Source organism: Stegodyphus dumicola, chromosome 9 (assembly GCF_044657685.1).
Source record: "Stegodyphus dumicola isolate Sdum_Otavi_A_Nest chromosome 9, ASM4465768v1".
In the NCBI taxonomy this organism is placed as follows: Eukaryota; Metazoa; Arthropoda; class Arachnida; order Araneae; family Eresidae; genus Stegodyphus; species Stegodyphus dumicola.
This window is the reverse complement of record NC_140776.1, coordinates 150,174,083-150,187,091: the sequence shown is the minus strand read 5'-3', so window position 1 is coordinate 150,187,091 and position 13,009 is coordinate 150,174,083. Positions and strand designations below refer to the sequence as shown.

Sequence of the window (13,009 nt, the reverse complement as noted above, 5' to 3'; positions counted from 1 at the left end):
TTGGACTAAACATAACAACAATCACTTTATTCATACCTAGCCATTTCTGTTGTCAGAAATGTACAGGATTATCTTGCGGATAAATTAAAAAAGTGCGGAATTCTCCGTTTAATATTCACCTTGTGACGTCCGAAACTATTGCACTATTATGATCCATCATTGTATATTTGACATTATGATCCATTATTGTGCTTCTGTTTTTCAAAACTGGTTGAATTCTTTGAATGGACGCATGCAAGTTCTGAATGGCAGTAATAAGTATTTTATACCATTCTCTATCAGAAACTGATCCATTTCCTTGAGAGATGCTGAAGAAAGAAAACGGTATCTCAATCTATTTTTCACTGCAGTGCGGTTGAATGATATTTAAATCTGGTGATTGTGCAGGCCGTGTGGGGTGAGGGAGATGCTTAACTTCATGTTCCTCAAATCGTGAATAGACAATGATGTAACTTCGGCAATATTATGTTGAAAAGACAATTACATATAAGAAGCAGTGTTTAACACTTTTAAATGGACATGATCACTCATCTCGGTTACGCAAGCAACATTTTAGACCTGTTACAAACTGCAGTGTGAGTGTTAAACCACTACCACTATTGGTGGAAACAAATAATCTGTATAATAAGCTTCTACTATTCTTCTGGTTCTGATCCAGGGAATAATGCGAAGGTTGACTGACTCATTAGAAAGCAGTCATTGTTTCTATTGATTAGCAATTCTCGGTTTATGTTCCTGACGCAATTCAACAGTTCACGTTTTTAGTCCCCGTTATAACAGCTGTGTTGTAAATGTTCTGCTTCTGCAATTTTTTCCACTCTGTATGAGTCAAAACTGCATTCTATAGATGCAAATTAAACTCAGCAGTCGCTTTTGCCTATGCAGTTTTTGTGTTTGATATAAAACCCTCTTTTACGCCCTTCTGGTGCTATCAGAAAGTTTCGTTTTCTTCCCACACAACAGTATTTCGCGGACGATGTTTTGCTGTAAATCCTATCATGGCATGTTAGATACAGTTCCGCCCAGACGGTATAGTTGTTAGGAGAGTCGACTGCGGACATGGTTCGAATCTCGGAGAAAGCATGGAGGTAAATTGTCCGTCTCCTCATAGGAGGTAACGGTGGTGGCCTATTAAGTGCCTTCAAAATAAAATGGCTGCCATTTCTGGTCTTAGGCCGCCATTTCTGGCCGATGCTGAAAATAGGCAAGTGGCCGCCAGTTGATAAAAAAATCTTAGATACACTACTTTTCAGTACCTCTAATAGTATAACCAATTCGGAAAAAATACAGTAACCAGACAGACAGAAACAATTTGACCTGTTTCGAATTTAAGTCACTCATTTTTCTTTCCTTTAAAACTACAACTGATTTTTTTTTTTTTTTTTTTTTTTTGTTATTTTATGCAAACTTGAGAGTATGTGTTTAAAAAATCCTGAAAGGTTTCAGTTTTTAACTGTTGACCAAAATGGTTTGCTAAGGTTCTGACGCTCTCACTCAGCTCGCAGTCTATCAGTTTGCTTTTACACTCACCTAATCCTTTTTTTGGGGCGGGGAAGGAGTCTTTTTAGCTTCATTATTAAGCATCGTTTTCTTCGCACTTGGCCATATACGATTCAACAATAAAATAACACAATTTTAACAGTAACATACCAGCATATGTTTAAAATTCCCAATGCAGTGTTATGGGTTGGCATAAGAATTTTTCTATTATTATCAATTTTTTCTCTGTTCATCATATTAATGTTCAGTTTTCTTAGTAAGATGACTTACAAAACTTTTTTTTATCTTTTTATTATTAAGGTTTTGCGCGTTTACTTTATTTATTAAATATCACGTTCTTCGCACTTACACTACATGAAATTCAGTTCGACAAAAAAAAAAAAAAATCACAAAATATTTAAAAACAGCGTATTTTTAGAATTTCTGATAGACAGTCTCCCGCGCTGGAGATAAAAATGTTTCATTCCTTATAGTGGTGCCATTACTCGCTTTCAATTCCTTGAATCTGTTAATCAAAAATTCATTGAGGTTTTACAGCTCTGAAATAAATAATAAAAAATATGTAATATCATTCAATGAAAATATTGAATATTTTTTTAGATTGATCGGGAATTAAACGCATATTTAATATTTAATCAATCCGATTCAAAAGTGAAAAACGAAAAAAGAACTACATCTGTAGTTTTCAGATAGCTTAATTCGTTAATCCGCAATAGACAAATTCTATCTAAAAGTTAAATTTCTTCCGTTTTGCCGAATGGCAACAGACTCGAATGAAAAATGTAACGAAGCATTTATAGTTATTTCAACGCAATTCCATTTCGAGACTAATAGCTTTCTTGGGCTAATAACCATTCAAAAAGAATGGATGAATATTTGTTCTATAATCGATAGAAATGAAATTAACTATTTTAAGCATAGTGTTTCCATTATTTTACGTAGATTCGGTATATCGATCATATCTAACGTTGATGTGAGTTTCAACTATGATCTGCTGCTTAGATTCACGTTATTTGAAAAATTTTCTTTAAATGAATGTATTTTTAAACAAAATATTATGACTTTCTGAATTTCATATTTCGCCTATAACAAAGAACAGGATTTATATCATTATAAAAAGAATTCAGATTTTGCAGTGTGTAATTTAAAAACTCACTTTGTCACTTTCCTCCCAATCTTAAACTGCAGCTGTCACCTTTTGTCACTCGGTTAATCTGTTCATTATTGACTTCTTTTCAGTTCAGTTTCAACAAACTGACGATAAGTAATCTTTTCCGCGATTCTCTCCTGCCCGAAACGAAACTTATAGTGAAGTTGATCGAATCATCTATTTTTGCTGGATTATTGGATAGCAGACAATAAAGGACCAATTCTTCTAACCCTCTTTCAGCATCCCGCAGAAATATTAGGTATTGCTTTGGACGACAAAGAAGAAGAGCAGAAACATTTTGTAGCCTCGGATTATCGGAGAGGTTTTAGCTGGGTAATCTTGCTGACAAGTCTCAGCTCCCCGCAATTCCCTTCGGTTAATTCTGTTTGATCGGAGGAAATACGCTTTTCTTTTCTAAAAGGATGTACATTGAACAAGTTTATCTAAGCATTTCCCTTCATTCTTTAGGTCTTACGTAGCTCCCGTGTTTTAGCTCTTATCCGAAACCAAACGGTGTACTCGAGAAGAAAGGAAATTTCCTGAAGATTATAAAACACGGAACTTTAATTATGTCTAAAGAAGACAAGTTTTGATTTTATACTAATACTTTATATAGGGTTTAGGACTAAAAATGTGATTAGATGATATGTTTATAAATCAGAAGGCATTTGTGTTTAACTGGAAGCATTTAATTGGAAGCATTTAGTGTGATTTCATAGAGGAACACTTCAAATCCACAAATCTTCTTCTGTCGTTTGTTTTCGTGACATCAGCATCATGTAAGCGCTCTTGATGTCAATGGAACAATATAGCCACTAAAATTTTTTTTTTTTAAATCAAATGGCGGGCACTTAGTCGACAAGGCTAGGCTTTTAATAACGCCAGAAGTGGTAGCCATTTTATAGTGGAGGCACCTAATAAGTGGGCCACCATTGCCTCCTATGAAGGTACGGACATTTACAATCATGCCTTCTATATATAGAAAAAATATTGTTTTCTTGAATATGCAACACCAGATTTTGTTATTATTGTACAATGTCGTTTTAGAACATGGTATGCATGAAAAATCTGCATAGGAACTGTACTGGCTGTTCAGCAGATCCCGGTATGGCTCTGCAATATTGGCCACTAAGAAATTCGAAATTAACACCATGTGATTATTTTTTGTGAGCATATGTATATAAAACCAAAACAAAATTTTTGTTTCTTCCCGTTCTTTCGGGTTTAAACGATCGGAAACAATGCATGGGAACAGCTGCATCTGTTTACTTACATGAAGATTCGATTTGGTTTAAGTGATTACGGCAAAGCCTCGAGGGCTATCTGCCTAAGGCGATGGATGCCTTTTTAAAGTCCTTTTTAAAGGATACTAGCTTGTATACACGTTACAGATGGGGAAAACCACTAAAACGACCATGCAGCAAGCCCGTTCGTGGGATTCGAACCTAGGGCCCAACTACCAGTGTTCAGCGACTTTACCTTTCGGCTGCTGGTGGGTCCATGGACATTCTGGGATACTTTGGGGAACAATATGGTGTGGATCATCACGTAAATATTTGTCCTGTTACATACAAAAGAGTTAGGTAGAGAACAATTTTATTAAAGCTTTTGTTTCTAAGAAAATGTTGTAAGTGTCCTTTCTTCTGGGCTAACTGATTCCATCTCTGCAAATTAGCCATTTGGATAGATAAAAGTAATGTTATTAATTTTTTTACAATTTATTATTCCCATATTAATTAATTTTAGTATGTGCAGCGGACCGGAAAGTTAACTGTAACCCCTGCTAAAATGGCGGCATTTGCGGTGTGGGACCGATAATTTTAATATCCAAGATTCAAGAAAAAAGACCATTGTTGGAATGGGAAACTGGATTTATACAGAATGGATTTTTGCTGGGAATCGTCTAATAAGAAAAATGAGTTAATGAAACAGATAAAGTTAAACAAGAAGATGATTATTATAAATAATGTTGATGTAATCAGATACTGATGTTTCCCGGCTTATTTTAATCCGTTCCACCTACAGAATAATGATAAATGCTTAATATGTGATAAATTTGGGGACGCCAGGCACTTCGTCGATGAATTCGTACGCTTACCCGGAGTGCAAGAGAGTAATATAGAGAAAATTTTAAGGAAGATTTTAAAAGGAACTCTTCAAATTTGAAAGATTTTGCAGACACAATAATGATGATTATAAATACAAACAAAGATATTGGAATTGGACACTGAGACACAGATTTTGGACTTTATTTGTTTTTCTTATACTTATTTTTTCTGGCCTTTGCCATTTTTTTTATCGGACGACCAGCACAAGCCCGCTAGGGGGATCGGGGCTGTGCCGTTATAATGATAATGATAATGATAATGTATTACGCTGAAACGTATTGCAACAACGCTAGCAAAAAAAAAAAAAAAAAAAAAAAAAACCTGAAATGTTTTAGATTTTAAATTACGTCCAAAGGGGCGTTTTTTAACATTTTGTGTGTTACCTTTTTTTATTAAATATCATATTCCTCGCACTTAAACCATAAGATCCAGTGCAACAGCAATATCGCAAAATAGTTTTAAAACGAGCATATCTTTAGAATTTCCGATACAGAGACTCACGCGCTGGAGATAAAAATGTTTTTTCTGCACAACGTTGCCATTGCTCGCTTTGAAATCCTTGAGTTTGTTAATCAAAAATTCGTCAAAGTTTTAAAAAATAGGAAATCGATCATAAAACAAATTTCAAATTTCAAATTTGGTCTTCCACATGCTCATATTCGTTGGAGGATTACGTTATTCAAAATTCGATGACTCTATGTACCGTTGTTTTATCACAATACGAGAAATATACATACATTTATGCAGATTTTTCATTATTTAATTTCTTCAAATATAATGCAGGACTCTAACATTTTGTGGCAACAGTTTGAAAAGTGAACCGACATTTATCAGTCCGACGCAAAATGCCAAAACGAAACTAATAGTCCTTCGGGATTCAAATCCCTTTGGACTAAAAAGGATTCTTACTGAACTTTCTCTAAGTGATGATGTAGCTTTTACCTGTGAACTTCCGAAACTGAGAATGAACTTCTTATATTTTAAAGGATGAATTTTGGATGGTTTGACAATCCAAAATCTGCTTTCAAAAATGCCTAATGTCTCTACAGCTATATAATGTGGACTGTTTCATTCTTTGAGTCGGCAGTATTCTATATTAATCCCTTGCGTAACTGCTTAGATATTCGAGAATATTAAAAACATTATATTGGGTTGTTCGGAAAGTAATTTCGTTTTTTCCCGTCAGAGGACTTAATTACATTTTTTCGAAACCAACTTCACACTTAAGCCGCATAACCATTATATGTCTTGAGAGCTGATATTACAAGGCTTGTGTGTGAAAAAATTCTATTAATTCTACGCAGTAGTTTTTGGTTGGTGCCCTTTTAAATATGGAGAGCAATAAGCAGCATTTTCGTCATATTTTACTTTTTTACTTCAGAAAAGGTAAAAATGCTGTCCAAGCGAGAAAAAAATTGACGGATGTGTATGGAGAAGGCGTGTTAACAATACGCCAGTGCCAGAACTGGTTTACAAAGTTTCGATCCGGCAATTTTGATGTCGAAGATGCACCACGGTCTGGAAGGCTGGTCGAAGCTGACAAAGATGCGATAAAGGCATTAGTTGATGCAAATCGGCGAATAACCACACGAGAGATCAGTGAGAGGTTAAATTTGTCGAATTCGACTGTTTATGGCCACTTGAAAGGCCTGGGCTTAACCTCGAAGATCGATGTGTGGGTGTCCCATGTTCTTACGGAGCGAAATTTGTGTCGTCGCGTTGACATGTGTGATTCGCTCCTCAAACGTCAGGAAAATGATCCATTTTTGAAGCGGATTATTACTGGGGACGAAAAATGGGTCGTATACAACAATGTGAAACGCAAGAGGTCATGGAGCAGAAAAGATGAACCGGCTCAAAGCGTTTCAAAAGCCAACATTCACCAAAAAAAGGTGATGCTGTCCGTTTGGTGGGATTTCAAAGGAATCTTTTTTTTTTTTTTTTAGCTTTTACCGGACAATACAACTATTAATTGGGAAGTCTATTGTCATCAGCTGGATAAATTGAATGATGCACTTAAACAGAAGAGGCCAGAATTAACCAACAGGAAGGGTGTAGTGTTCCACCAGGATAATGCGAGACCTCATACAAGTTTGGTCACTCGCCAAAAGCTTTTACAGGTTGAATGGGACATACTGCAACACCCACCATATTCTCCAGATCTGGCGCCTTCCGATTATTATTTGTTCCGGTCCCTGCAAAATTTTTTGGATGGTAAAACCTTTACCTCAAATGAAGATGTCAAAAACCACCTGAATCAGTTTTTTGCCAGCAAGGACCAAAACTTTTATGAGCGGGGAATCGCCATAAAATCGCTGGAATTTACTGCCAGAAAGATGACAAAAGGTGTTGGACCAGAATAGCCAATATATAATTTAATAAAATATTTATTCATTATACGAAAATTGTCTTTCATGTTCCCCCCAAAAAACGAAATTACTTTCCGAACAACCCAATACTTACAATACAATACACTCGCCAAAAGCTTTTACAGGTTGAATGGGACATACTGCAACACCCACCATATTCTCCAGATCTGGCGCCTTCCGATTATTATTTGTTCCGGTCCCTGCAAAATTTTTTGGATGGTAAAACCTTTACCTCAAATGAAGATGTCAAAAACCACCTGAATCAGTTTTTTGCCAGCAAGGACCAAAACTTTTATGAGCGGGGAATCGCCATAAAATCGCTGGAATTTACTGCCAGAAAGATGACAAAAGGTGTTGGACCAGAATAGCCAATATATAATTTAATAAAATATTTATTCATTATACGAAAATTGTCTTTCATGTTCCCCCCAAATAACGAAATTACTTTCCGACCAACCCAATACTTAACAAAAGTTCATTATACTAATTTTACTGCTTCATTTAGCAGAAACAATAGCACATTTTCACTATCTTCAAAATTTGGAGCTTGAAACCCCCCTCTTTTCATTCTCAAGTCATTTCAAAAGCAAATATATTCGAAATACCCGTGTGATGTTGTGCTTTAAAAAAGATGCAATAGCTTCTTTTCTTTTCGTGCAATCCATCTTGCCATTTCAAAGTAAAATTCAGTCATCAATTACGAAATATTGAACTTACAGGTTCAGCCTACTTGATAAACGATAGTTGCTGTCAGCGCAAAATGGAAATGTTTAGTTTCACGAGAAGTCCGAAAACTGTCAACCCCAAGATGGATGCTTTTCAATGATGAACAAAACTGCAATGTTTAAAGCTTCCTGCGAAGGCTACAAATTCTTAAATATAAGCCATTCGGATGTGCTTTAAATTTATGGACAATACTTGAAGGGTTTTTTTAAGTACAATTCTCTGCTAACTTGAATAGAATATTAGCTGAGTTTAAATTTAAAGTCGTTATTATCTAAAGGTATTTAAAACGACTCTATGCCATGTTTAGGAATTATAAAAAGAAAAACAGTATTACGAATGAGATTATTTTCTAAAAACCGACTTTAATTAAGCTTTTGGTTTAACCAGATAAGCCTCAAAATGTTTAAAATTTGTAAAAAGGAAATGAGACATTTACTCTGCCTTTCAGGAAAAATATTTAAAGAATATGATACATTATAGTACCAATTTCCAGTCAAACTATTTTATTACAATTACGCATATTTCTGTCAAATCAGAACCATCAGAACTAGTCTTTTCTTTGAATATATGGGCTTGCAGAGTATTGCAGGAGAAATATTTAAAGAATATGATACATTATAGTACCAATTTCCAGTTAAACTATTTTATTACAATTACGCATATTTCTGTCAAATCAGAACCAGTCTGTTCTTTGAATGTATGGGCTTGCAGAGTATTGCTTAATCATCCCTTTAGCATGCATTTAGCATAAGCAGCTATTACATTGATGGGACTAGATGTGAATTGCAGCTAAGGCCTGCACATTTAGGTTGCCTTTTGCCTCTAAAGACATTAGATGTCTCACTACAAGAAACAGGAAAAACTGACTGTGCTCTCCCAAACGTTCAACCTTTTAGGTGTCAACTGGATATCCTACCATCTACGCCCGGGAGCAAGGGAGAATGCGATAGTGCTTTATATCCCTCCTTAAAGGATGACTGGGAAAAGGCACAATGCCCAAGCGACCAACTCTAGAGAGCAAGGAATTATCTTCCATTAAATTTTTACTTCGGTCATCATTGCACAGATATTAAGCTTTTCAGTGCAGAAAAAAAAAAAAAAAAAAAAAAAAAAAAATCAATTATGCCTTCGGACCTTCCAACTGCTAGTTGGATGTTTAAATTGGTGAACTGGTTAAACTGATGATGGCTATAACTTACATTACAAAAGCATGCAAGGTAGACATGATAATCCCTTGTTTCGAGGTTGCAGTGTAAGTGTAGCTTCCGTGGTGTCATCCTGCACAATATTCTTGTCGAAGTGAGCATTTGATTTGGCCATTCGCTAATGAAAGCCTACCATGTAAGCATAGCCGTTGAGGGTAGGCAGGCATTTGCATATATATATCACATATAATAGAGTTACGTATAACATATGTGCATGTCTAATAGGGGGGGGGAAAGCAAAGAATAGTTAAGAATTGATTGGTCGGCGGATTGCTTAGCTATAAAAAAGAATGCTGTAGAGACATTAGATATTTTTGGAAGCAGGCAAGCTGAAAAATGAGCAAACGCCTTCGCCGGGAATCGAACCACAGACCTCTGGAATACCGGCCCAGCGTGCAGAACCACTATACCACGAAGGCACGCTAGGAAAGTGGGAGAAATACCTTATAATGCGAAAAGAATATCTTCATACCTTAAAAAATTTTTTTCATGAAAGACTTTATAGATGTATTTTCTAGTTACTGCTCTTTTACAAATGAGACAAACAATAAAATTCTGTCGTCTAGCGTAGTATGCAATCTCCAGGAGCTAAATTTTGGAAAAACTGCTAACATTCAATCAGATCTATTCAATCTGCCGCCGATGAAATCGCTTAAAAGATAAATTATCACCAAAATAATCGCTCCAATGTTCGAAATATGTGTACTGGTGGTGTGGTGGTGTATTTAATTATGGCAAAGCACACGAGGGCTATCTGCCTAAGAGGAGGGATGCCTTCGTGGAGGACTTTCTAAGGGAATCTGGCTCGTATACACGTTACACATGGAGGAAAACGCCCATGCAGCCAGCCCGTTCGCGGGATTCGAAACTCGAACCGAAGTACCAGTGTTCAGCGACTCTACCGCTCGGCCGCTGGTGGACCAAATATGTGTACTGACCGTCAGATATGTTCAATGTTCTCTTTGTATGAATTTTAACAAATGCTATTTTAAATATTAGAAAGTATAATGACGATTTCCACTCTATTTTTAATTCCCCTTCGTCTGTGAATCTTTTATATCGTAGTTAAAATTAATGAAGAAAATAACAAGATTCCTTTTCTAATTCTTAAACAGTATTCTAGTTCCTTTTGTAGAAACATTTATTTAGCGGTAACTTTCAGGAGACATTCAAACCAAATTTTTCATTAAAATACGATTGAAAAGACAAAGTGAATTAGAAAAAATATATATAAATTAACATTTAATATTTATTTAAAAAAATTAGAAGTTTTTATCACTGAGTTTTTCTTTGATAAAAATTTGAATAATAATATTTATGTTAGCGAAATTTATTCAAAAGCAATTAAAATAGTGTACGCTGCAAAGCAATATAATTTCATATATTATAATGAATAATTACTTTTACAAATGAATCTGCATAGAATTATCAAGAATGAAATAAATAAATAAAAAAAAAAAAAAAATCTGAAATGTTTCAGATTTTAAATTACGTCCAAAGGGGCGTTTTTTAACATTTTGTGTGTTACCTTTCTTTATTAAATATCATGTTCCTCGCACTTAAACCATAAGATCCAGTGCAACAGCAATATCGCAAAATAGTTTTAAAACGAGCATATCTTTAGAATTTCCGATACAGAGACTCACGCGCTGGAGATAAAAATGTTTTTTCTGCACAACGTTGCCATTGCTCGCTTTGAAATCCTTGAGTTTGTTAATCAAAAATTCGTCAAAGTTTTAAAAAATAGGAAATCGATCATAAAACAAATTTCAAATTCCAAATTTGGTCTTCCACATGCTCATATTCGTTGGAGGATTACGTTATTCAAAATTCGATGACTCTATGTACCGTTGTTTTATCACAATGCGAGAAATATGCATCCATTTATGCAGATTTTTCATTATTTAATTTCTTCAAATATAATGCAGGACTCTAACATTTTGTGGCAACAGTTTGAAAAGTGAACCGACAATTATCCTTCCGACGCAAAATGCCAAAACGAAAGTAATAGTCCTTCGGGACTCAAGTCCCTTTGGACTAAAAATTTAATTCAAAAGCATATGCAGCTTAAAGCATTGTTTTAATTTATAAGTTAACAGAACTGTCATTTTTTTAAAAAAGAGACTTATACCATACGTTTGACATGAAGCCATTAAATTGACGAAATATGATACCCGATTTGCCAGAAAATCGGGGCTCCATTAAAAAAAAACAAGGTCAAAATAAAAAGTAAAGCAAGGAGGGAAAGAGAGAGAGGCGAACCTTATTCAATTTCACCTGAGCTTAGAAGCATTTAATAAGCATTACAACATATCAGCTACGGAGGGGGGGGGATCTTTCTCTCCTGATTCTGTGTGGGGGGTATAGAATAGTTTCGGATAAGAGAAAATAACAAAAGCAAACAGTGATTGTTTAAAGAACACTTGTTGCACCCATCTGTTGGTTTACGGATACTAAAGCTAGGTTCCTGTTTGCCCTCAAGCTGTAGGTCGTTCTTAAAATTTCACTTTATGTGATAAATTGGGTTGGAAATACTAACATTAGGAAAGGTAGTTGACCTTGAGCGTAATAATTGAACGGTGCCATTATTTGTATATCAAGGTTACACACACTGACTTTAGCTGTCAGCCGTTGTCAGTTTACTGACGGAGATGTGTACCTTACGCCACAGACCGAAATGAAGACAGGTTGGGGACCAGTAAAGGTAAGCTCTCTCAAGGAATGTTAAGTTTTTTTCATTCTCTGATATAAGCGTTTCATTTGATGCTGGTATGTACAGAGGATAGATATATAAACTTTTATTCTGGATTAATCCAAGAAACGTTTTTTAAATGAAAACATATTTATAAATTGCTTTACATTTCTAAATCAAATCAAAATACATATTTTTGTGATATGTTATTTCCGTGATGATATGTTTTAATTCCTTCGACTGATTCTTTCTCATCTTAACTGCTACTTATGACAGGGTACTCATTGATGTTGTTGTTTTTATAGGGGTATGTACCACAATTATTTCCGTATCCATCCTCCTTAGTCTTACCACTTGAATTATGAAATGTGTACGATTTCTGAAGGCACGATTTAAATGGAAACCGTAGTACATTAAAAAATTACATGTGATTGATTAGACGTTTTAATATTGCCGTATTCTGTATTCCGAAGAAGTTCCGTTAAAGTTAAGTTAACAAAGTTCCGTTAAAGTTCATTTAAGTTAACTTAAAGTTAACTGCGTACATTTTGGGTTGTTATCGTAAATCAGAACTTTTTAAATGATGTAGTGAAAATGACAGGGAAACTAATATGCAAGGCAGAGAAAGTAAATAATATTGTCTGTAAAAATGCAGGTAAATATGTATTGTAATAAGATTAATACGAGTAAATACGATGCACTTCCAGCTTTAGAATTTTAGTATTTGATTTGATTTGCTTTGGTTTGTTTGATTATGGTAAAGCACTTAAGGGCTACATGTTATGTTAAGTATGGTAAAGCACTTAAGGGCTCCCATTAGGCAGAGGAATGCCTTCATGGAAAACTTTCTAATTAAAGTGACTCGTATACACGTTACGCATGGGGAAACCCCAGAACACACCAGGACTCAGCGGCTTTATCGCTCGACCGTTGGCTGGTCCCGTAGTATTTGAATTTGTTATTTCTGTAGGATAGTTATATCTGTTGAGATTAATAAATTCCTGCATTTATAAAAGCTTTACTTGAAATGATTTTCTCATAAATTTGACACTTGAATTTATGAAATTAAGCTATTTATTTAAAATTAAATTTGTTATTATTGTTATACATACGTACACACAAGCATACACACGCATATATATATTTAATACTGTTTTTATAATCTTTGGAAAGTATTTAAAATTCTTCTACGAATCTCGCTACACTTCTGTTAACTTTTTTTAATAAGAATATTTTTATCCAAATATCTGAATGATTCG

At 34.9% G+C, this 13,009-nt stretch overlaps 1 protein-coding gene across 1 annotated transcript in view; it reads left to right on the top strand.

Annotated features, from left to right (window-relative positions):
- Positions 1 to 13,009, top strand: part of LOC118193238 (uncharacterized) — a 275,294-nt gene that overhangs the window by 132,161 nt on the left and 130,124 nt on the right. The gene's annotated exons all lie outside the window — the stretch shown is intronic.